The sequence below is a fragment of the Hyperolius riggenbachi genome, chromosome 3 (assembly GCF_040937935.1).
Source record: "Hyperolius riggenbachi isolate aHypRig1 chromosome 3, aHypRig1.pri, whole genome shotgun sequence".
Classification (NCBI taxonomy): Eukaryota; Metazoa; Chordata; class Amphibia; order Anura; family Hyperoliidae; genus Hyperolius; species Hyperolius riggenbachi.
Window position 1 is genome coordinate 326190307 of NC_090648.1, and position 27433 is coordinate 326217739.

The 27433-nt window shown below is 43.5% G+C and overlaps 1 long non-coding RNA gene across 1 annotated transcript; it reads right to left on the minus strand.

Moving 5' to 3' along the window:
• Nucleotides 1-1101: 1101 nt before the first annotated feature.
• Nucleotides 1102-27394, minus strand: LOC137561481 (uncharacterized). Its single transcript, XR_011030030.1, has 2 exons — nt 27325-27394; nt 1102-1675 (listed from the first exon to the last, which is right to left on the minus strand). It is a non-coding gene; the product is annotated as an uncharacterized lncRNA (long non-coding RNA).
• Nucleotides 27395-27433: the final 39 nt, after the last annotated feature.

The window sequence follows — 27433 nt, forward strand, 5'->3', positions numbered from 1 at the left end:
TAACAGTAAGCCAAGTGCACCCTACATGCATAAGTTAAGTAGCCATGTTCCCCAGATAAGAGGTAATCTGATCTGAGGTCTGAATGACAGGGAGGCATGGAGGCAGGCAGGACAATGCCGCACAGGGGCAGGCATGGCGGCACAGCACAGGGCAGACATGGAGCCCATGGTGCTGTGGCGCCCGTGGCACAAGCCATGCCTGCACCCCTCTAGATACGCCTCTGTGTTGCACATGCTTATACAGCAGTGGAGGCAGAACATTCCAGGAAGGTAATTGGTTTCAGTGGTGTCTTAACAAAACCAATGCAGCCAGTACTTCAGCTAAGCATTTAAAGTCATTTCAGTAAGCTTTCTACCGTACCATGTGAAGAACAAAGAAGAGGAAGTCCAGATTTTGGCAAGGATGTGTTTGCCAAGGAGCAGATTCCACTTATCCTGTATTAATGTGTTTTACTCTCCACAAACATAGATAGACCAGCATTGCAAAGACTGTGCAAGTCATACATGAACATCTTGACTTTGGTCTGAAACTGAATAAATTGATTGATTTGCCTAATGCAACTCACCTTTACTATGTCAACACCAAATACATTGGAAAGTATTCAGACAAAGTGTTTTTTTGCAATTGCACTTTCAAGAGCCTGACTTCAAATTCTGTATTAAAACCAGTGACTAAGTGTGTGTGCGCCTAATTATGGTAAGAGAAAGCATAATAACAACTCATCAGTGTGCTGCTGCTCCTTGCTGTCTAATCAGCAGGCTAGAAGAAGTACAATGCCTAGACTGTATGTACTGTTGACTGAAGAGAGGATACTGATTCAATGACAGGATAGATTGTGCTAGTTAGGGCTGGTTTTCACTGCAAGAGCTTTTTCTAAGCGCTTGTGATTTTAAAAGCTCTTGCTAATGTAATGCTATGTGTGTGTTCTCACTAGAGCGATGGGATTTTATAAATATCACCCATAGCATTGCATTAGCAAAAGCTTTTCAAATCACTAGCACTTAAAAGCTCTTGCAGTGGGAACCAGCCCACACGCTGTACAATGGGGTGCGGATACGTTTCTCGCTTTGCCCAGAAAGAAGAGAGCCAGAGTCATGAAATTCAACATATTGATTCACTGTATAACCCCCTTGGTGTTCCATCTTAATTGCCACCTTCAGCTGGTCCAGGCGATTAGCATAAAACTGTTGGTTATACTAGAGCCCTTTGGTAGGTAGTCCAACAATAGAATACTATCTTTGTCCCAGAAAATGGACATTATGACTTTTTGGGGTGATTTCTGGGTGCAGAACTTCTACAGCCACAGCCCTTGACTGTTCCCTGGTTTTAGGATCATAGATATGGAGCCAGGTTCCATTCTCCCTAACCTAGCCAAAAATTCCTATACAACTTCAAAATGGGCTTAAACAGCTTTGGATGTTTTCAACTCGTTCCTTCTTCTATTCAGTGTTCAAACATTTTGGTACCCAATTAGCTTAAAGCTTGAGCGTGTCTAGAATAGTGGTGATAACAAACCCAACACGCTCCCGTGAGATGTTCAATATCTGGCCCATCTTTTTGCAGATATTCCCCAATCCTTAATAATCAGCACATGGATAGCATCGCAGGTTGCTGGATCAGTTGAAGTTGCTGGCGTCACTGAAGGGTTCATCTTCAACTGTGAAATGCTCAATCCTGAAATGAGATTTACAAGTTTTAACATTGCTGTAGGAAGGAAACGTCTCCCCCAGTGTTTGTGACATAAACGTGTGAATGTCCTTTGCTGAGTTTCCCTGGAGAAACAAAAACTTTATGAAAGCCTAACTCCAGTGACATAAAACTTGCTTGTGCCTCTGCCATCATCGCCTCTCAGTAAAAGAAAAAACTGTTTTAAGAATCGCAAACACCTAATGCATACCTACCAGCTTTATGAGATAAGAAAGAGGGACATTTAAGCCACGCCTCTGTCATACCCCTTATCATTCCCCCAGCACAACTCTAGTCACACATACCATAAAGATTTCATGTGAAAAATGTGTAGTTTTATCATTCAAGCCACACTGGTCCTTTTCTATCCTAGTTCATTGTCCTTGATTGTAACATTTGAAAATAAGAAATATATCAATTTAAAGGATAGGAATACAGTTTAGATCAATTAAACTTTTTTTTTCAGTAGAAAAATACATATGTTAACACAGATCTGTACATGAGTCCTCAAAGACTATGAACTTTTCATGTTTTACTGATGTGGCTTTGCATCCAGGCTATGCACCCAATCTTAAACGTTAAAGTAAACCTGTAACGAAAAAAACCTCCGGGTTCTTATTGAGGTTTCCCCCATCCTCCTCGGTCCCACGTCGGCGGAGATAAAGCTCCCTGAACAGTGGGGATGTAAATATTTACCTCCATGGCTCCAGCGCAGGCGCAGTATCGGCTCTCGGCTCAAAGATAGGCAGAAATAGCCGATCGCTGTTGGGCCGCTCTACTGCACAGGCGCAAGTCTCCTGTGCCTGCGCAGTAGAGTGGACCCGACAGAGATCGGCTATTTACGCCTATCTCCGTGCGGAGAGCCGCATCAGTGCCCCCTGCTGGAGCCAGGGAAGGTAAATAAATCAGCGCTTATCAGCGCTTGTCAGGCTTGTCGAGGGAGGATTCCGGGACACTTTGGGGGAGCCAGCGCTGGATTGCCTGCAGCTACAGGGGCGGGGAAGCCTCATTGGGATCCTGAGACTTCCCCCTCTCGAGGTGAGTACCCCAGGGGAACTTTTTTTGTTATCTCTTTAAGGTGTGCCTCTTCCAAACTTACTATTGCATTGAGTCTTCAAAGAGGGACAAATGAGGAAGAAAGAGGAACAGAGGTACTGGGTTCCCAAAGAGGGACTGGACCTCCAAAAGAGGGACAGTTGGGAGCTGTGCTGATATTTGCACAGTTACACACTAAGATATAAGGTTGTCATATGCCCCTACACTCGTTTTCTTATTTATCTGGAAGGGGGCAAAGCCAGGAACTTCTCAGCACTCAGTCATAAATATGTACTATCTGAATGACAACACTGTCTGGATGTAATAACTAACATTTTAAGAAGATAAAGCATTTTGTATATGCTTTATTTCAGCTATGTATTTAGCTGTCTGCTTAGAGTTCAGCTTTGATGCTCTAAAACAAAAAGGAGCTGACAGAGGTAGTGCAGTCCCAGAGATTAGTGCACTCAATGATGTAGTGCCATCTGTATTTGTTTTCATAGCTGCTCAGGGGAACATATATTAGTCTGAATGTATGTAATCCTCTAGATTCCCTGAAGATTAACCTAACATGTGGGACTAGGAATGATTCATATGAAACAAAGGTTTAACACTCCCACGCTGCCATTCATATTATTCTAAGTGTGAAACAGCAGCAATTTCTTAAACTATGGACATTTATAACTGTAGAGTTACATCTCATGCAAATCTGTAGCTTTCTTTGCAAGGTCTTCTGTCTGCAGATGGTTTGTCTTCTCATAAATGGAGAATTCCCATAATAGAAGAATAGAGTGAGTCAAAGGAAGAAATCAGATAGCACTGAGCAGTCCAGTATTTATTTCACTGTGTTGTAAACTGATTTAAAAGATCTTTGTACTGCAGATAACACTTAGGGATGTGGTGTATAAAATTTACAGATTGATTTTCATTTAACAAGACCAGGTAGATTGCCAGATCACATAAATGATCACATGACTGCATACCTCCCAACATTTTAAGATAAGAAAGAAGGACACTTAGGCCACACCCCTAATCAGGCACCCGACACACCCCTAGTCACACATACAATAAAGATTTCATTGGAAAAGTATATTGTTTTCTAATTCAAACCACACTGGTCTTTTTTATATGGTAAAATTACCATATAAAGTAAATTAACCTCTTGAGGACCGCAGTGTTAAACCCCCCTAAAGACCAGCCTGTTTTTTCCCTAATTGGCCACTGCAGCTTTAAGGCCAAGCTGCAGGACCGCACAACACAGCACACGAGTGATCCCCCCCTTTTTCCCCCACCATCATAACTCTCTGTTGGTGGGGTCTGATCGCGCCACATTTGTTTATATTTTTTTATATATATATAAGTATTTATTTCCTTTTTTTTAAATAAAAATAGCCTTTTTTTAATTATTTTCCCCTGCTCTCTCCCTCCCACCCACCGCCAGCCAATCAGGGCTATCAGCTGTCATAGGCTTCAGCCTATGACAGCCGATCGCTGTCCAGCTTATGGAGGGGACAGCCATGTCACACGGCTGTCCCGAGTACAGCGCTGCTGCCGATCGCAGCACTGTACATGTAAATAGACGGCGATTACGCCGTCTTACAGTCTCCTGAGCGGTGATTGCCGCTCGGAGACTGAAGGCAGGGAGGAGCTCCGCCCCTGAGAAGGAGATGCGCGTGCAGCCTGCATGCGATCTCCTTTAATAGCCAGCTCCAGGACCTGACGCCAATTGGCGTTAGGCGGTCCTGGGGCTGCCGCCGCAACCACGCCCATTGGCATGGGGCGGTCTTTAGGTAGTTAAAGACATTTGTTCAGCAGAAAAATACATATATTTACTGTACATAAATCCTGAAAGAGGGACAAATGAGAAAGACAGAGAGAAAGTGGAGCAGGGTTCTCAAAGAGGGACTGTCCTTCTAAAAGAGGAACAGTTAGGAGTTATGTGATTGATGTGATAAAGTACTGATTTTTTCGGACTATAAGATGCTCCTGACCATAAGACCTAGGTTTAGAGGACAAAAACCAGGGGAAAAAAATATATACTAAACCTGGTGCATCCATGGTAAAGGGGCATCTTGTGGATTATGCCCCCTTTGTACTTCATGCCCCCTTGTACCTCTTGTACCTCCCTGTGTCCTCCTCTGTCCCCTTTGTGTACTCCTGTGTCACCCTGTGTCCCTCATTGGGTCCTCCACTATGCCCCTTTTGTGTCCCCCTTGTATCCTCCACTATGCCCCTCTGTGTCCCCCTTGTGTCCTCCTCTATGCCCCTTTGTGTCCCCCTGTGTCCTCCGTTTGTCCCCCTGTGTCCTCCACTGCATGGACACAGCAAGCGAGTGCCCGACATTGCGGCGGGTTGAAGGTTTGTATTGGCAGACGTTCAGAAGTCAGGAACTTCCTGCATCTGGACTATAAAACGCAGTGACCCCCCCCCCCCCCACACACACACACACACACACACAAACTTTTGGGGGAGAAAAAGTGAGTCTTATTGTCTAAAAAATGCAGTATGTGGCAATGAACAACATGTGGATTCAGGCAAGCCAAGTAAGGGAAACTGGCAAAAATACTACTGGTTTCTTTTAGTGCTCCTTTTTTTTTGTAAATAAAGCTAGCATGCTATGGCTGTATGAAAAGCCGGCTTCATGATTGGAAATTAAGTTGTTGCAACCCAAGATTGTTTCGGACCACTGGCTAACAATCATAAATCAGCCCCATAAAAGGCTGCTTCCAATTCGTGTGCGGGGGGGGGGGGGGGGGTGGGGGCGCAGCAGGGGGGATTCGGATGCAGATCGTATCAGCCCAAATGCCACATCCATCTCAGAGATGGACGCTGGCACAGGGCCTTATGTATCCATGTCTGAATTTTTTGATGTGTTAGGCTCGATTTACATTGAGCTAGATCACAAACAGCCCTTTGGAGTGGATAGTCAGTGTCTGCTCTCATGGCGATCTGTGTTTGGCTTGAATCCAGAGCAGATGCGTTTTCACCTTAAGCTTTCTACGGGAAATGCATCCGCTATCCAGAAAAATCATCAGGTTGAATTTTTTTGTGTTACACTTATTGGATTCATTACAGAATGACAGTGTGCACAATAATAATAAAGGATCCTATTAATAACATCAGCACAGTGTTGTAGTGGTGTCCCTACCCTTCTAATGTATGGTTTTCTTTTTCAAACTGAGTGATCAGAACCATGGATGTGAAATTAAAACATAGAGCAGCCATTGCCATTTTTGTCAGAAGAGGGTTGCACACTGAATGAAATCTATAATCAACGGAAGAATTGTTATGGGGCGGCTGCAGTGTTGGGTGAAGAGGTTTCAAGAAGGAGCAATAGAAACTGCAGATAAGCCAAGGAGGGGCTGTTACAGATTTCCTTAGGTTCACAGCCCTTTTCACCAAAATGTAACGACAGCCTCTTGATTATTGAGTCTCAGATCTATGATTCTATTCACGTAATAGGACAGATAGAAGCATACACTAGCAAAAAGGACTCTTCTTGTATAATAACATACTGTACTTGGTTACTTACAGTAAAAATAGTAGATTAAAAAAATAACATGGAAGACATGGAAGCATTATTTTTTGATTGCCCATCATATGTTGACTTTTCTAGTTTAAACTTGTTTTCAATACTGTCAATGGTAATGTTTTTATGACCAGTCACGGGCGGGCGGATCGCTCAGAAACAGCCGTATCAGTCTGCAGACAGACTGTACACACGCCGGACTGTCGCTGGAACGCCCACCCAGTGGGAGGTGACGACGGACCCGTCGTTGCTTGCAGTCCGGCGTGTGTATGGACCTTAACATGTTATTCTTAGTTGTTAAAGCACTTTGGGTCAAGACACAGAACATTTATATTGTGCTTTTCTCCTGGAAGACTTAAAGCGCTAGAGCTGCAGCCACTAGGAAGCGCTCAGTAGGCCGTAGCAGTATTACAGTGTTAGGGAGTATTGCCCGAGGTCTCTTCACTGAATAGACTGCTGGCTTACTGAACAGGAAGAGCCGAGATTTGTCACCTGTGCCAGAGGCAGGCAGAGCCCTTTACCAGTACACTAGCCAGCCACTGGATAGTCACAAAACATCGATAAGATTGGCATGCAAATGCAGCAAACGGTAATTGTTTCATTATCTATGCTAACCATGTAGTGCTTATTGTGAAACTTGCACAACCTACGTTACCTGAGCAACCCTTGTGCTGCTAGGGTAACACGGGCTATGCAAGGAATCACATCACCCATGCACTCATAATTCATGTCATTGCTCAGGTATGGATTTGGCAATGCCAGATAGAAGCTTAATAGTATGCATTCACAGAGAAAAAGCCTCAACTAGCTGATGTCAGCATGTGGTGATTGGGGAAAATCTACATCAGAGCTGACAATTTTTTTACATGGATTCAAGAATACAGTTAGTATCACATTGACCACATATTCATGTGTGTGTACATTCAACCAGCTCTGACATGGATGCTTTGCTTGAACCGCCAGACTACTAGCATTATCTGTACTTTCAGCTGTATTTGCAGTTAAAATGGACCTGTACACTTGGACAAGACAGAAGAAAAACATAGAGAAATGCACCCTGTATGTATTCAGAGAGTTTAGCCTGTCTAATTCCCCCTCATCTGTGTCTAATCACAAGTTGTAATTTGATCCCTCAGCTGTGTCAGCTGACTGCCACAGCAGAGAGGCGAATTTGAAAGCACAGGTTGTTAACAATATGTCTCCTTCCATGAAAGCAGGAAGTAGACACACTGCAGATGTATTGCAGGATTTGTATCAGCTGTAACAAAGAAATCAGCAAGGCTTGGTGTACAGAGGCGCCAGAGTAGAATAAAAACGTTTAAAAACCGTCTAAAAGAGGGGGATGTTCAGGTGGACTTACCTCCCTCAAAAATATAAAACTCAATTGAGTCACAATATATCAATACAAAAATATTTTATTGAACTCCACTTAGTGCAACGCGTTTCGCAGGTGTGGTCCTGCTTCATCAGGCAAACAGGAGTATAACTCAATGGGTCTAGATACAGAAGTGAGCGCCTCTGTGACTCAATTGAGTTTTATATTTTTGAGGGAGGTAAGTCCACCTGAACATCCCCCTCTTTTAGACGGTTTTTAAACGTTTTTATTCTACTCTGGCGCCTCTGTACACCAAGCCTTGCTGAAATCTTGAGTCCACCCTCGGTGAAGGGGTGCTACCCCGTTTCCTATCTACAGAGAGCGACATCTTAAAAACCTGAGTGGGGTCAGGTTCTAATACTCCCCACCTGCACTTGAAGTGGTTGCCTATGGGTAACCCATGTTTGTGAGTATATCTAAATATTTTGCACTTAACCACAACCAACTTAACAATACTACACCAATACTACACCATATTGGGCTCTCGATTTCTCTTTGTTCTTCGGTGTAACAAAGAAATGTTTTTCTTTGAAGGTTATTATGCTGTTGCTTATCTTTGTGAGCAGAGAGGACGTTCTGAGTTCACTTTAAGACCTAATCTATTTAGCTAAAAAAAAGGGGGGGGGGCGGGTTTAACACCTGTACTTTACAATACTTATTTCTGCCCTTTCCCTGCAAGCAACAGAAAATGCAATATGATAAGAAACTCCTACACATGGAAGAGATGGCATCTGTACATGGAAAAGGGGCATTCTGCACAAGGAAGATAAAGTTTCTGCAATATTAAAATCAGCAGTGTGTATTGCTACACCTGGAAAGCAGTATAGGCAGGGCCGGGCCGAGGCATAGGCTGGAGAGGCTCCAGCCTCAGGGCGCAGTGTAGGAGGGGGCGCACAATTCATTCAGCTGACATTCCTATTTGTGTTTGAAGCAGAAAGAAATAAGAAAAGGAGATACATGGAAGTGACTACAAGCCAGATAACTAGAGATTAAGGTGTTGGGGGCCCTGGGGTGCCTCTTAGTCTAATAGCAATCAGTGTGTGACGGCTGGGGTGGAGGGATGGAGGGGCGCACTTTGGTGTCTCAGCCTTGGGTGCTGGAGGACATTGTCCCGGCTCTGAGTATAGGGTTCTAGCCTATTATGGAGGGAAGTAATTGGTGGTAAGAAATGTGATAATGAACTGGTCCTTGAAAATATGTCAGTTTGTTATGTGCATATTGTGGACATGCCTACTTTATAGAAATGTGAGAATCAGGTAGTCCAAAGGAGAAGGCAATGCATCTACACGCACTTTATGTTCGAAAAGTACAGCACGCTTACAACCGTACATCCTGGTGCTGGTTATTAACCACTTTTTCCACTGATACAGCATATCTATGTCATCTGTGGCACCCTCCAAGCCACCATGACGTAGATATACTGATTAAGCTTGCAGCCCTACTGTGCACAATCAGGTGCGCTTCAGAGCGCACCCCTCGGCACTGTCAGCTGCATTACTTATTGGTGAAAGGGAGCATGTTCCCTTGTAGTCAATTAGTCCACCCTCCTCCCATGAACGATCGCTGCAGTAGTCAACTGCAGCGATCCTTCATCTGTCCCCCTCCGTGCACAAATCATTACAAAAATGCACCAGCAAGCAGCCTCTCTCACCTTACCTCGTTCCTGCAACTATCCGGAAGCCCGAGCCTCCGATCCCCGCTCTGCAATCAGCCGCGTATTGCCGGTTACCCGGGTCCTGGCTTGATGACATCATCAAGCCAGGACCCGGGTAACCGGCAATACGCGGCTGACTGCAGAGCGGGGATCGGAGACTCGGAGATAAGGTGAGAGTGTCTGCTTGCTGGTGCATTTTTTTAATGATTTGTTCAAGGAGGGGGCTGCCTGATGGGGGGGAGGACATCTGGCTATCGATTCTTGGGGCTGATATGTAAAGGGTGGGTTAAACTGACTGGGGGACATCTGGGTAACCGAGGGGAGGGGGATTTAATAATATGGCACATCTGGGCACCTGGGGGGCCATAACTTAATACTGGGGACACATTTGGCTATAATGGGGGGCAGCGCTAATCCTTGGGGTACATCTGGCTACAATGGGGTAATTCTTATCCCAGGGACACATCTGGCTATAAAGGAGGGACACTATTCCTGGGGGTGCATCTGTCAATCAATTTTGGGGGGTGGCAAACACATGGGACACATCTGGCTATGCTGGGGGGCTGATATTGGGGACACATCTGGCTATACTTGGGGGGGTGATACTGGGGACACATCTGGATATCTATACTGGGTGACATAAACTGGTGGCACAGTTTTTATGTCAATAGCACTTTTTTTTTTTAAACAGGAATTGGTCAAAATTGAGAAATAATACATTTTTAAAAAATGTTTTCCACTTTTTCCCATTAAAATGCATAGATAGGAACATTTTACTTGGGACCAAATACCCCATATGAAAGCTTAGTTTGTCTTGAAAAAAACGATATATAGATCATTTAAGTGGCATGAGTACAGATGAAGATATTGCTGATTAAAAAGGGACACAGCTAAAGCATCAAAACTGATCTGGTCCATTAGGGGAAAACAAGGTCTGGATACAAAGTGGTTAAAGGGACACTGTAGGGGGGGTCGGGGGAAAATGAGTTGAACTTACCCGGGGCTTCCAATGGTCCCCCGCAGACATCCTGTGCCCACGCAGCCATTCACCGATGCTACGGCCCCGCCTCCGGTTCACTATCTGGAATTTCTGACTTTAAAGTCTGAAAATCACTGTGCCTGCGTTGCCGTGTCCTCAATCCCGCTGATGTCACCAGGAGCATACTGCGCAGGCCCAGTATGGTCTGTGTCTGCGCAGGCAAGCGCGTCTACGCAAAATAAAGGTGCAAGGAAATTTGGGTGCCTGGTGCTTTTCAGCAATTTCTTTCATAGAGGAAACAATAAGTTGAAAGAATATGGTTTACAAGGAAGGTTCTGTACTATAAAGTCGAGGATATTTGTTTTCTTTGCATGTTATCACTAGTATTGCTGCTTTCATGAACGCACTTCCAAGCCATTGCATTTAGGCGCTCGGAAAATGTTTGTGAAAAATTTGTATTCAGTCATTCACTGAACATGGTGACGATAAGTGGCTTTGGGCAACCAGGACTATATTCTGTTGTTATATAGCTGTTAATTTTTGGTTGTGTTTTATTGTACAGAGTAATATTTAATTTTCACTCAATTACCAATACACGTGATTACCCTATGTGGAGCTTTATTTTGCATTACAGGTTATTGGTGGAGAGTGCAGCAGGAATTATATTCAACTATCTTTCCATTGGGCCAAATGCAGGGATCCCACATTGCAAGTATTGTTGAGTAACTTTAGCAGGACTGTGGCGCAGGATAATTAAAAACACTTAAAAAGGATGCTTTGGAGCAAATAATTATCCATTGTCAATGTCATAAACCGCTTACGTTTCCAGGCTGTAGACTTTTTTAATTTTGGTACTGATATAATTTATAGGGATATTTGTATATTTGTAACAGGCGCCTAATATACTTGATTCCCAGCACAAGCTTATGTTATTGATAATATCCAAAATTAGTCAAATAATATTCTGTCATAATAGATAATTTAATCAGTGACTTTAACTGGTAACACATTGTACTTGATATTAATTGCGCAAGATTGTGTTATAGATTATAAATTATATAGTTATTATAAACTATAATATAAACAGTACATTTTACTGGGTGGTCAAATTTCTGATTTGGGGTCTATTTGCCACTAGTTAACATTAATGGCAATAGTGGCAGCCAAATGATCCATTAACAGCACTTGCCTAAATTACATGCTTCTGGCAAGTGCTGAGAGGAAGATATGGCCAATTAGCCATCTGTCATTAGGTAAAGAAGATACCTGTCTTGTGCTCGTCTGACACAAATATAGCATTGAACATGGGCTCAGCACTTCTGGTCCAGTCAGAGCAAATCCCAGTTCAGGCCCACCAATCTAGTCTACTGTCTACACTATGTCAAAAATTCAGCTTACTGCTAAAGCAAGGCTATCATGTCACTATCTCTTTAACCCCCTTGGCGGTATGAAAAATACCGCCAGGGGGCAGCGCAGCAGTTTTTTTTTAATTATTTTTTTTTTAAATCATGTAGCGAGCCGAGGGCTCGCTACATGATAGCCGCTGCTCAGCGGCATCCCCCCAGCCCCGCCGATCGCCTCCGGCGATAGGCGATCAGGAAATCCCGTTCAAAGAACGGGATTTCCTGGAGGGCTTCCCCCGTCGCCATGGCCATGGTCAGCGACGTCGGGACGTCATTGGGAGACCCGATCCACCCCTCGGCGCTGCCTGGCACTGATTGGCCAGGCAGCGCTCGGGGTCTGGGGGGGGGGCCGCGCGCCGCACCGGATAGCGGCGATCGGGCACGCGGCGGCGGCGATCGGGGTGCTGGCGCAGCTAGCAAAGTGCTAGCTGCGTCCAGCAAAAAAAAAATTAAGTAAATCGGCCCAGCAGGGCCTGAGCGGCACCCTCCGGCGGCTTACCCCGTGTCACACACGGGGTTACCGCTAAGGAGGTTAAAGTCCTGTTCAACCTTTCCACAGGAAATAGGGCCAAGTCATATTTTAAAAGCCTGTAGTCCCAATAAATTGGGCACCAGATTCCTTCCATCTAGTGGATACACCCTATTGTATAAACACACAATATTTTTATTTTATATGTTGCGTGGGCAGAATATAGAAGAATTTGCTGTTTCACCTACTGCTGCTCCTGGCATGAATTTGGCATGAGGCATGGTTTCCTGTCACAGTAGATGCCATTCAACAATAACCTCTCTTGACTTACCACTTGAAAATGATGGGGGTTACACCAGTTCTAGCTAGTTAGAGATAAGCAGCTAAAGTCTATAAAAAGCAGTGAAAAAAGCTCGGAAGCAGAGCAGTGTCCTAACACTTATTACAAGGATTCATAACTCATACATCTGTAACTGGTTTGTGAAATACTTGCCAATCTCTTATGTTCATTCTTGTCCTTTGCTATCAGAGCTGAACTTTACACTCTCAGATCTCTAAAAAATACTTAAACTTCATACACCAGCTAGAACTCGGTCAAGGTAGTTGTTCAAGTCCATCTCAACCAAAAATCTAGTTTGTGTAGAGATTACCCTTGTGGTTTCCTAAAGATATAGCACATCGAACCTTTAAGCTACAGAAAGGCCTGAGTACATATTTCCTCTATTTACCCCAACCACCAGAAACCAGTCCATCCTAGACATCACTGTTATCCCCCCTCACCCATTCAATTAGTAAACGTTACACAGCTGTACCTGAACATGTATGAATGTTCATGCATGGAACTGTCACACTCTGGATCAGGTCTCAATCCCAAAGGTTGACAGTTATAGAAAGTGTGTACGTGGATTAAGGCAGCAAAACAGAAAAAGATGTACAATGTTGTCCACTGCAAAGCAAAGTGAAGAGACCAGTTTATAAGCCTCAAATGTTTATGACAGTAGAAATTACAGATGGACCTATTACAAACCACAGAAGAGGAAGGGCAAATCATAAGAACAAGGGAAGAAGAAACTTATCAGAAGGGCTGAACACAAACAAAAATAATAGCTACCTCAGTCCAGCACATGGGGTCATTTGCCAGTGGGGGTTGAGCGTTTGGACTTTGTACAAATTGTAAAACCGTTCCAGAAAAAAAAAAATCTTAAAGTGGAATGAAACCAAACATTTCTTCTTTGCTCTAATAGATTATTTACAGCGTATTATGTACTACCACCATTTTTTTTGCACTAGAACAACATTCAAAGGGTTAAACACAGGACTTACAAGCTCCCTGAGTTGGACACATCGAACTAGAGATAATGTTATCTTGTGTTTACATTCCTCACTTGATACAATTAAGTAAACACTTCTCTGACACTGCAGACTCTCCTGAACACAGTCAGACACTCAGAAAGCATTTCTGCTTACATTAGACGATGAATAAAGCAGTTATGAGTAAAATGCAAAGTCAGCTCTCAGAGCAAAAAAAGTGTACTTTGGGAACTTGTAATTTCTAAACTAATAATAATACTTATGCACAAAAGCAAATATGATAACTGTATGGAATATAAAAAGTAGGAAAACATATTTTTATTGAATATTATGTCAGGGTTTTATACCGCTTTAAGTTATTTCCACTTATCAAATACTTCTGAATTTTCACTTGTTGATGAATAGACAACCTGCTGCACATCTCCAAAATATGATTTCTTTAGTGTGATGCCGCTTACCTAGAAGACTTGTAGAACACATAATTCAGCTTATGCCAAAGTGCTGGTTCAGTCTTTTCTGGGCCTTGAGCATGTTTGCTGGACGTTTGCATAAGTAGTCTCATAAGCCATATAAGCAGGATAGACTACAGACACTGTCAGGCCACATCCTTCACACTTTATCTACCGATGACAGCTGACAATCTAACAGGAAACCAGGTATGTCATAAAGCAGCGTTACATTCCCTACACCATGCCAAACTATAATCCGGTGTCAGATGGCACCACAGGAATGTTGGAACATGCCTGCATACAAACAGGAGATAAATGTTGTCTAAAATTATATGTTGTTATCACTTTGGGTGACTTTTTTTCTATATCAGCACACAGATGGGCTATTTGGTTTTCTGCTGAGTAACAAATTCTGTATAGAGGTGGGAAAGGTAAAGAAAAAGGGAGAAGTAGGAGCAGGAAGTTTGAAGAGGTGGCTCACTTTTAATCTTCAAACTGATTTATTCATGACCACAATGCTCTATCTTATGGAATTACGGTCATGAACTAATTTGTTTAACCTATTAGCACAGGGATGTCAAACCGGTCCTACAAGGGCCGAGGTCCTCACACATTTTTGACACAGCTCAAATTAATTGATGGGTCTGAATCAGGAAAGGTGTGGTCCATCAGGTAGAATACATTACTCTCTTTCTCAGTCCATCCTAAACACTGGCATGGATCTGGCCCTCCAGGCCTGGAGTTCGACACCTGTGTATTAGCAGCTTCAATAGAGTTATCTCGTATGAGATAAGGGCAGTGCTTTTGACCTCAGTTGGCAGAACTTGTTGTGCTGTAAATTATTGGAATGCTTTGATGACTCCCTGCTAGCAGAAAATATAGAAACTGAAAGCAGAAGTCCTTTGTTATTGTCTCACACTGTCCCCTAGTGACAAGTGGCCATAAACATTACAGCAGTACTAATTTGAAGCAAGGAAATGTAACAAATAAGAAATAAAAAAATGTGCTAAAATGAATTGGCCTGGAGTACTTGCAAACCTCTGAATAAATTGGCAGCTAAAGCAGGGGCGTAGCATTCACTATAGCAACCATAGCGGTTGCAATGGGGCCCCTGGCAGCACTACGTCACGGGAGGCCCGTAGATTAGAGGACTTTTTTTTTATTATTATAATTCTGGGCCGGCCCGGGCCCCCCCCCCACCATCCATAATTATAAAAAAGCGGGCCCCCCAGGCCCCCTCCTGCGCCCCCCCTCCCTCTCATTAACATGGCAGCCTAGCGTGTGGACTGGCGGAGGGGGACTAGTTCGCATTGTGCACCGCGCATTGATCTCCCTGGCGGCCGGCCCGACTATTACTTTATAGTTCCGGGTTTCCGCATTCCGTCCAGCCAAGGAGGAAGGAGCCAGCCCAGTGACGTCGGACTCGGAGGGGGAGTGGACCGCGGACTGAGTGTGCTGGAGCCTGCCTGCATGCGTCAGTCACCCGAGGAGGAGGAGGAGCGGAGCGACCCGACCTGACCTGACCTGACCCCAAGCTGCAGCATTGCGTTTGGGTATGTATGCTGGAGGTGCGGGAGGGGGGATGGGTGCTGATGGGGGGGGGGTGCCGGGTGAATGCTCCCCACACATAGCAATTATTTTCTGGTTATTGCTCCCCCCACATAGCAATTATTTTCTGGTTAATGCTCCCCCCCCCACAGCGATTATTGTCTAATGAATGCTCCCCCCACATAGCGATCATTTTCTGGTTATTGCTCCCCCCACATAGCAATTATTTTCTGGTGAATGCTCCCCCCACAGCGATTATTGTCTAGTGAATGCTCCCCCCACATAGTGATTATTGTCTGGTGAATGCTCCTCCCACATAGCGATTATTGTCTGGTGAATGCTCCTCCCACATAGCGATTATTGTCAAGTGAATGCTCCCCCCACAGCGATTATTGTCTAGTGAATGCTCCCCACATAGCGATTATTGTCTAGTGAATGCTCCCCACACATAGCAATTATTTTCTGGTGAATGCTCTCCCCACAGCGATTATTGTCTGGTGAATGCTCCTCCCACATAGCGATTATTGTCTGGTGAATTCTCCTCCCACATAGCGATTATTGTCTGGTGAATGCTCCTCCCACATAGCGATTATTGTCTAGTGAATGCTCCCCACATAGCGATTATTGTCTGGTGAATGCTCCTCCCACATAGCGATTATTGTCTGGTGAATGCTCCCCCACATAGCGATTATTGTCTGGTGAATGCTCCTCCCACATAGCGATTATTGTCTAGTGAATGCTCCCCCCACATAGCGATTATTGTCTGGTGAATGCTCCCCCCACATAGCGATTATTGTCTAATGAATGCTCCCCCCACATAGCGATCATTTTCTGGTTATTGCTCCCCCCACATAGCAATTATTTTCTGGTGAATGCTCCCCCCACAGCGATTATTGTCTAGTGAATGCTCCCCCCACATAGTGATTATTGTCTGGTGAATGCTCCTCCCACATAGCGATTATTGTCTGGTGAATGCTCCTCCCACATAGTGATTATTGTCAAGTGAATGCTCCCCCCACAGCGATTATTGTCTAGTGAATGCTCCCCACATAGCGATTATTGTCTAGTGAATGCTCCCCGCACATAGCAATTATTTTCTGGTGAATGCTCTCCCCACAGCGATTATTGTCTGGTGAATGCTCCTCCCACATAGCGATTATTGTCTGGTGAATTCTCCTCCCACATAGCGATTATTGTCTGGTGAATGCTCCTCCCACATAGCGATTATTGTCTAGTGAATGCTCCCCACATAGCGATTATTGTCTGGTGAATGCTCCCCCACATAGCGATTATTGTCTGGTGAATGCTCCTCCCACATAGCGATTATTGTCTAGTGAATGCTCCCCCCACATAGCGATTATTGTCTGGTGAATGCTCCCCCCACATAGCGATTATTGTCTGGTGAATGCTCCCCCACATAGTGATTATTGTCTAGTGAATGCTCCCCCCACATAGCGATTATTTTCTGGTTATTGCTCCCCCACATAGCGGTTATTGTCTGGTGAATGCTCCCCCACATAGTGATTATTGTCTAGTGAATGCTCCCCCCACATAGCGATTATTTTCTGGTTATTGCTCCCCCCACATAGCAATTATTTTCTGGTGAATGCTCCCCCCACAGCGATTATTGTCTAGTGAATGCTCCCCCCACAAAGCGATTATTGTCTGGTGAATGCTCCCCCCACATAGCTATTATTGTCTGGTGAATGCTCCTCCCACATAGCGATTATTGTCTGGTGAAAGCACCCCACATAGCGATTATTGTCTGGTGGATGCTCCCCCCACATAGTGATTGTCTAGTGAATGCTCCCCACATAGCGATTATTGTCTGGTGAATGCTCCCGCACATAGCGATTATTGTCTGGTGAATGCTCCCCCACATAGCGATTATTGTCTAGTGAATGCTCCCCCCACATAGCGATTATTTTCTGGTTATTGCTCCCCCCACAAAGCAATTATTTTCTGGTGAATGCTCCCCCCACAGCGATTATTGTCTAGTGAATGCTCCCCCCACATAGCGATCATTTTCTGGTTATTGCTCCCCCCACATAGCAATTATTTTCTGGTGAATGCTCCCCCCACAGCGATTATTGTCTAGTGAATGCTCCTCCCACATAGCGATTATTGTCTGGTGAATGCTCCTCCCACATAGCGATTATTGTCAAGTGAATGCTCCCCCCACAGCGATTATTGTCTAGTGAATGCTCCCCACATAGCGATTATTGTCTAGTGAATGCTCCCCGCACATAGCAATTATTTTCTGGTGAATGCTCTCCCCACAGCGATTATTGTCTGGTGAATGCTCCCCCCACATAGCGATTATTGTCTGGTGAATGCTCCTCCCACATAGCGATTATTGTCTGGTGAATTCTCCTCCCACATAGAGATTATTGTCTGGTGAATGCTCCTCCCACATAGCGATTATTGTCTAGTGAATGCTCCCCACATAGCGATTATTGTCTGGTGAATGCTCCTCCCACATAGCGATTATTGTCTGGTGAATGCTCCCCCACATAGCGATTATTGTCTGGTGAATGCTCCTCCCACATAGCGATTATTGTCTAGTGAATGCTCCCCCCACATAGCGATTATTGTCTGGTGAATGCTCCCCCCACATAGCGATTATTGTCTGGTGAATGCTCCCCCACATAGTGATTATTGTCTAGTGAATGCTCCCCCCACATAGCGATTATTTTCTGGTTATTGCTCCCCCACATAGCGTTTATTGTCTGGTGAATGCTCCTCAGACATAGCGATTATTGTCCGGTGAATGCTCCCCCCACATAGCGATTATTGTCTGGTGAATGCTCCCCCACATAGCGATTATTGTCTTGTGAATGCTCCCCCACATAGTGATTATTGTCTAGTGAATGCTCCCCCCACATAGCGATTATTTTCTGGTTATTGCTCCCCCCACATAGCAATTATTTTCTGGTGAATGCTCCCCCCACAGCGATTATTGTCTAGTGAATGCTCCCCCCACAAAGCGATTATTGTCTGGTGAATGCTCCCCCCACATAGCTATTATTGTCTGGTGAATGCTCCTCCCACATAGCGATTATTGTCTGGTGAAAGCACCCCACATAGCGATTATTGTCTGGTGGATGCTCCCCCCACATAGTGATTGTCTAGTGAATGCTCCCCACATAGCGATTATTGTCTGGTGAATGCTCCCGCACATAGCGATTATTGTCTGGTGAATGCTCCCCCACATAGCGATTATTGTCTAGTGAATGCTCCCCCCACATAGCGATTATTTTCTGGTTATTGCTCCCCCCACAAAGCAATTATTTTCTGGTGAATGCTCCCCCCACAGCGATTATTGTCTAGTGAATGCTCCTCCCACAGCGATTATTGTCTAGTGAATGCTCCTCCCACATAGCGATTATTGTCTGGTGAATGCTCCCCCCACATAGCGATTGTCTAGTGAATGCTCCCCCCACATTGTGATAATTGTCTGGTGAATGCTCCCCCCACATAGCGATTATTTTCTGGTGAATGCTGCCCGCATAATGATTATTTTATGGTGAAATGCTGCTCTTTCACCCACACACCCACACACCTACACACCTACACACCTACACACCCACACACCTACACACACACACACGCACACACACTTTTTTTTTTTTTTTTTTATTCCTGTTTTTAAGATTTGACACTTTATCGGTTATGGTTTTCCATTTACATTAAAATGTTCATATACTTATTTGGTTTTTCCTTTGAGTTTTGTATTGTCATTGTGGTGGGAAATCTAGGATGGGCGTGGGGGTGTTAGGTCTTGGAGGGGTGTGGGAATGTTTAGGTGGGAGGCCCGAGAGGTGCGTTTGGTTGGGGGTGGGGGGGGGGCATACAAAAATGGGGTGGGGGGCCCATACAAAAAATTTGCTATGGTGCCCAGTCATTTCTAGCTACACCCCTGAGCTAATGGGTTAAATATATTAATATTGACTGTACTGACCCACCACTTATCTTGGACTTTTGTATGTTGTTCTGTCCTCTGGGTCACTCACTGTACCTCTCCATTTCAGTTTTCCAGTTCACAGTGAATACCGTTTTCCAAAACTTTGAGGAGCAGGAAATGTACTACTGCAGATTATAGCCGGACTTACAGTGTCGCAGGTGATTTGCATATAGTACGCAGGAAGAAGGAACTTGCTGTGTGATTTTAAAATGCATGTAAAATCGCATTGGAAAACGCACACCAATGCAATTTTTGTGTGTCCCATAGACATACATCGTATGTGATTTTACACTCATTTTCCACTATGGCCAATGCTAGATCATTGCAGCTATTTCTGTTTATGCCAGGCATGAGCTGTCATTGTCTAACAGGACAGTATTGGCCAAAAGATTTGGCAGTGAGACAAATGTTCTGTTTTGAAAACTTCGCTGCTTCTTCATTTTTTATATATACTGTATATATATATATATATATATATATATATATATATATATATATGTATGTACGTATGTATGTATGTATGTATGTATGTATGTATGTATGTATATGTATATGTATATATATATATATATATATATATATATATATATATATATATATATATATATATATATATATATATATATATATATATATATATATATATATATAATGTTTTAATGGCTTACTGAGCTAAAATTATAAACTATTGCTCTGTTTTAAAGGTTTTTATTGCCAAATATGTCACAATTATGCAATAATTGCATATTTATACTGTTGCTACTGAAGTGAAGTTTCAAAACTGATCGATTTGTGCCTGGGCCAAATTACATTGAAAATGTGTTCTTGTCATTGAGTTAACTTTTTAAATTAATAAAACTCTTTGCAATGAATTAATAAGGTATCTTATCAGACTTCACATTCATCCAAAAGTAATGTCAACTGTCTGCCACCACAAAATCTTTGGCTAAGATTATAGGTGGCATGCAAATGTGCATGCACCTTCTAATGCTGGTCCATGGGTGCACAGGGTTGGTAGAAACAGAAGCAGTGCTGAAGTCCTTACCTCCATCAGTGACAGAATCTGAAGAATGAATAAAGACCATAACCTCCACTACCTATGGAAAAATGTTGCCATGGGATCAATGGGAAAAAGTTGCAGAGGGATTTAGGAGTTATCAACCAGTCAGCTCTAACTCAGTTGGGTTCTTTATATTAGTTTTAGATAGGCTTTAAAATCAAACCTTTGCTATTGCAGATCTGAATAAATAGGAGTCGGAATACATCCATAGGGTTTTACTGCTGTCAGTATAACTGAGACATTTCCTAAGTTCAAGTCCAGACAGGTAGTTGGTCAATCTCTTCAACAAAGACAGACACATAATTGAAGAATTGATTTTTGTTTTTGTTTTTTAACTAGAACCTCTACTAGTTATGAGTAGTGACATCACCATTCATAAAGAACCTGATAATGATTTGAACACTATGAAAGTTAAATGCATATTACTTCTTGAAGTTGAGCTACAGTGGTCTGACTACATAATAATGATTAGCCAACAGTTTATAAACTTTTTTTATTAGTAAATGCATTTTTTTGTTTCTTATTGTGTAGTGTATATATCATTACTGGTAGAAAAGTATTGTGGGTACATATACTTAGCCATATAAACCTTGTACACATGTATACAACATATAGAATGTTCATCTTGTCTCTAGTTTCAATTTTTGACAGTTCCAGTTGTCCATAATCAAATAACATCTAAATCCATATTTGGCACAACTTTAAAAGCAAGGATTGTAGATAGGATCAGACCAGCGTCATTCCTCTGAAGGCATTAATATTCTACACATGGAAACTTTTAAGGTATCAGCAGACATTCCTGCCACCTAGAAATGTATGTCATGTCAACAGATTTTAAAAATAAAAAGTCCATGGGGAGCCTGCTAACATTATAGACAACCTCAGCAGGTTTTCACCAGAAGAAAGCTGAAATAGCTGGTAAGGTAAACGTGGATCCTTGATTGTTTTCAAATGTCACTGAAGACAAGTCTTGTGTCACAGAAGTTAAATGTCTATGCACTCTGCAGTATTGGAGATGCTAGTGGTCTGTTCAGGGAGCATCACTGGTCAGGAAAGTCCATCTGTTCCATCATGATTGTCTGAGGACATATGTTGTGGTGGTAAAGAAGTGTCCACAACAAGCATCCTATTGTTTTCCTGATCATAAAGCAACTAGAAGGATCAAGCCACTATGAATCAGATAGTCCTCCAGAAAACGTTTAATCTAATAGCACACTTTCATGTCATTAGATATAAGTCAGATACTGGTAAATACATTTTTTTTCATTTATCTATTTATAAAAAAAAGATAGAAATTTAATGTAGTTTTAAATAAATGCTATATTTATGTTCTCCTCTAATGCAATTTTAGATACATCTCTTAAGGATCTGTTTCCACTACTGCGGAAATCGGGCCGAATCCGCAGAGTTTCCCTGCCGGCAAATCGTGCAGGGAAACTCTGCCATAGGGGATAATGCTGCCGCTGTCCAAATTGCTTGCCTTAGCGATTTGGCCAACATTGTATCAAGCATTTTGACCCATTATGGACATTGGCAATGTTGTTAGAAAATGGATCTCAAGGTAGCAATCAGAGAGTAGAAATGGCTCAAACTGTTCGCCCGGCGAATAGTTCGCGGTGAACAAGGTATGTTATACATTGTATAACACATACATTGTAATTGATCCATTACACATACATTGTAATGGATCCAAAAATTGACCCTTCACCCCAAAGGCAGACAACACATGGCAGCCAATCAGCAATCCCTCCCACCTGGACCTTCCCCCCACCTATCAGAATGCCAGCACAGCAGCCATTTTGCAGTCTGTGTTTGGCTTCTGTGCTAGGCAGATCATGGACACTGTGTTGTGACTGGGAGAGAGTTAGGTTGGGATGTGTTCTGTGTCCTCGGTGCAGATTCTTGCTGCTACCACATTGTCCTGAACAGCTAAGCCCTTATTAGGGCTAGTACATTGTTTTTCTTGCTGTTGTATTGCTGTTCTGTGTCCAGTGCACAAGTTAGCTGTTGGAGCAACATCTGCTGGTCCTAGTAGTGCACCGACCATAACCCAATAATCCTTCACCACCACTACTGGCATTTAGTATCACTACTGCCTCCTGTATAAGGCCTCAGTGTAGAATCAGTGTTTTTTTGGTCACTTAAAGTGAACCTCCAGACTAAAAAGCTACTCAGCACCACTGAAATGCTTGGTGTTTCTTTAACAGTTTGACAGCATCAGAACTTTGTTATTCTTACCCAATCCTCATTCTTAGCTGCACAGAAGAAAACTGCCCTAAAATTTTTCCCCTGATGCTGTGCAAAGCATGATGGGATTTCTGATGTTGTTGTTCTCATCCTGCTGTTCTGGTGCACATTTTTTTTTACATGTCGAATTTGAGATTTAAAGCCCAGCGTGCGCAGCTGGGAGGGGTGATTAGGACACAGGAATGTTGGAACTGTGTCTCATGATCCATGTCACCTCCTTTCAACCAAAAAGATGGCTGCTCCCATGAAAAAGATGGCTGCCCCATGAAATCACAAACATTTGCCTGTTCTTTCAAAACATGGTGGGTAAGAGATTATATTACCTATCTATTTTAATTAACATAACTAATGTAACTTAATGACAGTATGTTTGTTTAGGCTGAAGTTCCCCTGTAACTGTCAATTAACTACCTCAGCCTGGTCATACATTGAAAAAGTTGCAAGCTAATTTAGGCACGACGTTAAATAAAGATATTACTAGCAATATTGGTAAATAACAATTTAAGCACAACGTTAAATAACAAAAACCATAAATAACAATTTATTTGTGGTATCACATTATCAGTAAATAAATACAGATAATGTTGAACCAAACTACAACCTAACCTCTCCCTACTCTCACAAAGAACCCTCCCCTGCTGGTGCTTAACCCTCAGACCCCTCTGGTGGTGTCCACATATATAGATAAATAACAACTGCGCCCATTTTTGTCCGCAACTTTTTCAACTGCTACTCTCAACCTGAACTCAGAGGCTGGAAAACCGCGATCGCCTGCACTCTCACAAACGTGCACACAAGCGCGGCGGCCACTACACACCACTACACAAAGATTGCCACCGAGAAGATTAACATTTATGTCCTCAAGGTGTCAACTAGCAAAACCAATGATCACTAAAGCTCTTTGTGGTTGTTTGCGGTACATTAAACGGAGCGTTTCATCTGTCAGTGTGAACCGGCCATAACACTTATACTACCTTATCAGCATGTACGCACGCCGGATGTTTTAAAGCACTTAATTCCACAAATTTAGGAACGTACTGTGATTTCTGCCCTTTAAAGATTAAAACACGACTCTGCATCAACTACGTAATTTTTGGTGGGACTTTAGCCATGGATCCCCCTCCAGCATGCCACGGTCCAGGTGTTAGGTCCCTTGAATCAAATTTTTCATAACTTTTTGTGGCCAGAGACAGTCCTTGAAGGTTTTAAAATTTGCCTGCCCACTGAAGTCTATGGCTGTTTGCCAGATTCGCCTGTTGACAAACTTTTGCGGAAATTGGCGTTTGAAGTTCATGAACCAAAAATTTGATGTTCACCATAAGAGAGGAGGGTAGTGCTTTCCGGTGCTGCTTCCAGGGCAAGACAATATCTAGAGTGAAGGAAGACAAAAAGAGAGCACATACCAGGGGCGCCTCGTCCACCAGGCTGAACCAAGCGATCGCCTTATCCGCTGTGCGGTAGGGGGGCGCTGCCCCGGGCAGGGAGGGGGGACCATGCCGACCCCCAGGTGGTGAACTGCCCGCGGCGTGCCAGTTCACTCCCCGCAGCTCACCTCAGCCTGAGGAGTCAGAGCAGGGCTACGGAAAGATGGCAGCCGAAGCCCTGCTCTGGAGACTATTTGTGTCTCCAGTACAGGGCTTCGGGTGCCATCTTCCCGTAGCCCTGCTCTCTGCCTGTCAGCGCGGGACTTTTAGCTGGCTGCATATAAATCATCAGGGAGCTGCACGCCACCAGGAGAGGAGACTTCTGGCAGGTGAGTAAATGCTTTTTTTTAACAGGTTACATTATTTTCTAAAAACGCTGCCCACATTATAATAATTTTCTAGTGAAACATTGCTGCAATATGATTATTTTATGGGGAAATGCTGGCCAGTCACGATTATTTTATGGGGAAACGCTGCCACATTACGATTATTTTATGGGGAAACGCTGCCACATTACGATTATTTTATAGGGTAACGCTGGCCACATTACGATTGTTTTATGGGGAAACGCTGGGCACATTACGATTATTTTATGGGGAAAAGCTGGACACATTACGATTATTTTATAGGGAAACGCTGGCCACATTACGATTGTTTTATGGTGAAACACTAGCCACATTACGATTGTTTTATGAGGAAACGCTGGCCACATTACAATTATTTTATGGGGAAACGCTGGCCACATTACGATTATTTTATGGGGCAACGCTGGCCACATTACGATTATTTTATGGGGAAACGCTGGCCACATTATGATTATTTTATGGGGAAACGCTGGCCACATTACGATTATTTTATGGGGAAACGCTGGCCACATTACGATTATTTTATGGGGTAAAGCTGGCCACATTACGATTGTTTTATGGGGAAACGCTGGCCAAATTACGAATATTTTATGGGAAAACGCTGGCCTCATTACAATTATTTTATGGGGAAACACTGCCACATTACGATTATTTTATGGGGAAACGCTGGACACATTACGATTATTTTATGGGGAAACGTTGGCCACATTACGATTATTTTATGGTGAAACGCTGGCCACATTACGATTGTTTTATGGGGAAACGCTGGCCACATTACGATTATTTTATGGAGAAACACTGGCTACATTACGATTATTTTATGGGAAAACGCTGGACACATTACGATTATTTTATGGTGAAACGCTGGACACATTACGCTGACCACATCACGTAATCGTAATGATTATTTTATGGGGAAACGCTGGCCACCTTACCATTATTTTATGGGGAAACACTGCCACATTACGATTATTTTATGGGGAAACGCTGGACACATTACGGTTATTTTATAGGGAAACGCTGGCCACATTACGATTATTTTATGGGGAAATGCTGGTCACATTACGATTATTTTATGGGGAAACGCTAGCATTATTACGATTATTTTATGGGGAAACGCTGGCCACATTGCCAAGCCACTGCAGCAAAAGCTAACAAAATTTTGGGATGCATTAAAAGGGAAATAAAAACTCGAGATGCTAGCATAATATTGCCCCTGTTTAACTCTCTAGTAAGGCCACATCTGGAATAAGGAATTCAGTTCTGGGCACCACATTACAAAAAAGATATTGCAGTTTTAGAGCAGGTGCAGAAACGAGCAACAAAATTGATACGTGGGATGGAAGGTCTCACTTACCAAGAAAGGTTAGATAAATGTGGGTTTATTTAGTCTAGAGAAAAGACGCCTTAGAGGGGATCTAATTAACATGTATAAATACATCAGAGGGCAATATAATAGGTTGGCGGATGAGCTTTTTGTCCCTAGGCCTTCTCAAAGGACTAGAGGACACGATCTGCGCATGGAGGAAAAACGTTTTAGCCATTTATTTAGGAAAGGGTTCTTTACAGTAAGAGTGATTAAGATGTGGAATGCATTGCCACAGGAAGTCGCTATGGCAAACTCTATTCCTGCATTTAAAAGGAGCTTAGATGCTTTCCTTGCGTTGAAAGACATCCATGGCTACAATTACTAGGTAATGCCTAATGTTGTTGATCCAGGGATTTTATCTGATTGCCATCTGGAGTCGGGAAGGAATTTCTTTCCCTTTTGGGGCTAATTGGACCATGCCTTGTAAGGGTTTTTTCGCCTTCCTCTGGATCAACAGGGATATTTAAAGAGACTCTGTAACTTTAAAAAGATCCCCTGGGGGGTACTCACCTCGGGTGGGGGAAGCCTCCGGATCCTAATGAGGCTTCCCACGCCGTCCTGCGTCCCACGGGGGTCTCGCTGCAGCCCTCTGAACAGCCGGCGACAGGCCCGACTGTAATTTCAATATTTACCTTTGCTGGCTCCAGCGGGAGCGCTGTGGCTGCATTCGGCTCGGAAATAGACGGAAATACCTGATCTCCGTCGGGTCCGCTCTACTGCGCAGGCGCCGGAGACTTGCGCCTGCGCAGTAGAGCGGACCCGACGGCGATCGGGTATTTCCACCTACTTCGAAGCCGACAGCCGTCAGAGCACCTGCGCAGGAGCCAGGAAGGTAAATATTACATCACGGCTGTACGGAGGGCTGCAGCAAGACCCCCGAGGGACGCAGGACGGCGTGGGAAGCCTCATTAGGATCCGGAGGCTTCCCCCACCCGAGGTGAGTACCCCCCAGGGGACGTTTTGCCGTTACAGTTCCTCTTTAAGGGAGCAGGCTGGTGTTGTACTTTGTTCTCTGGTTGAACTCGATGGACGTATGTCTTTTTATCTGACGTATCTGACTGCTGGTGGTAACCCATACCGATGTCTCCACTCCAGCCCCACATATGAGGTGGGACCTTTCCAACAGGACAGTGTCCCTGCATGAAAGCCAGTAGTTTACTTTTTGTCTTCCTTCACAAATGGACATTGGGTCAGTCATCAAGCTCCGACACCCACCAGCCTTATTCACATCTTACTGCATTGATGTATACTAGACTGTATATACAATAAAGAATTCTGCTCCACTTCCTCCTTTGTAGATTGCTATTTTAAAGAAAATCAATTATCCTTCGAGATGGAAGACAATTTTTTCAATCACGGCTGTCTTTTTCATTTTAAATAATTTATTGTGAACATGGAGGTGGAGGTAGGTTACAGTCTTCATATTTATTAATACTGTCAATATTCACAAAAATACCTGATCCTTGAAATGGTGGAAAACCACAGATAAAGGATCTTCAGGCTGTCGCAGAGGGAGTGAAAATCTGTGTGAGAAAGAAGAGAATTAGGGTCCAGCTTAGTTTGTA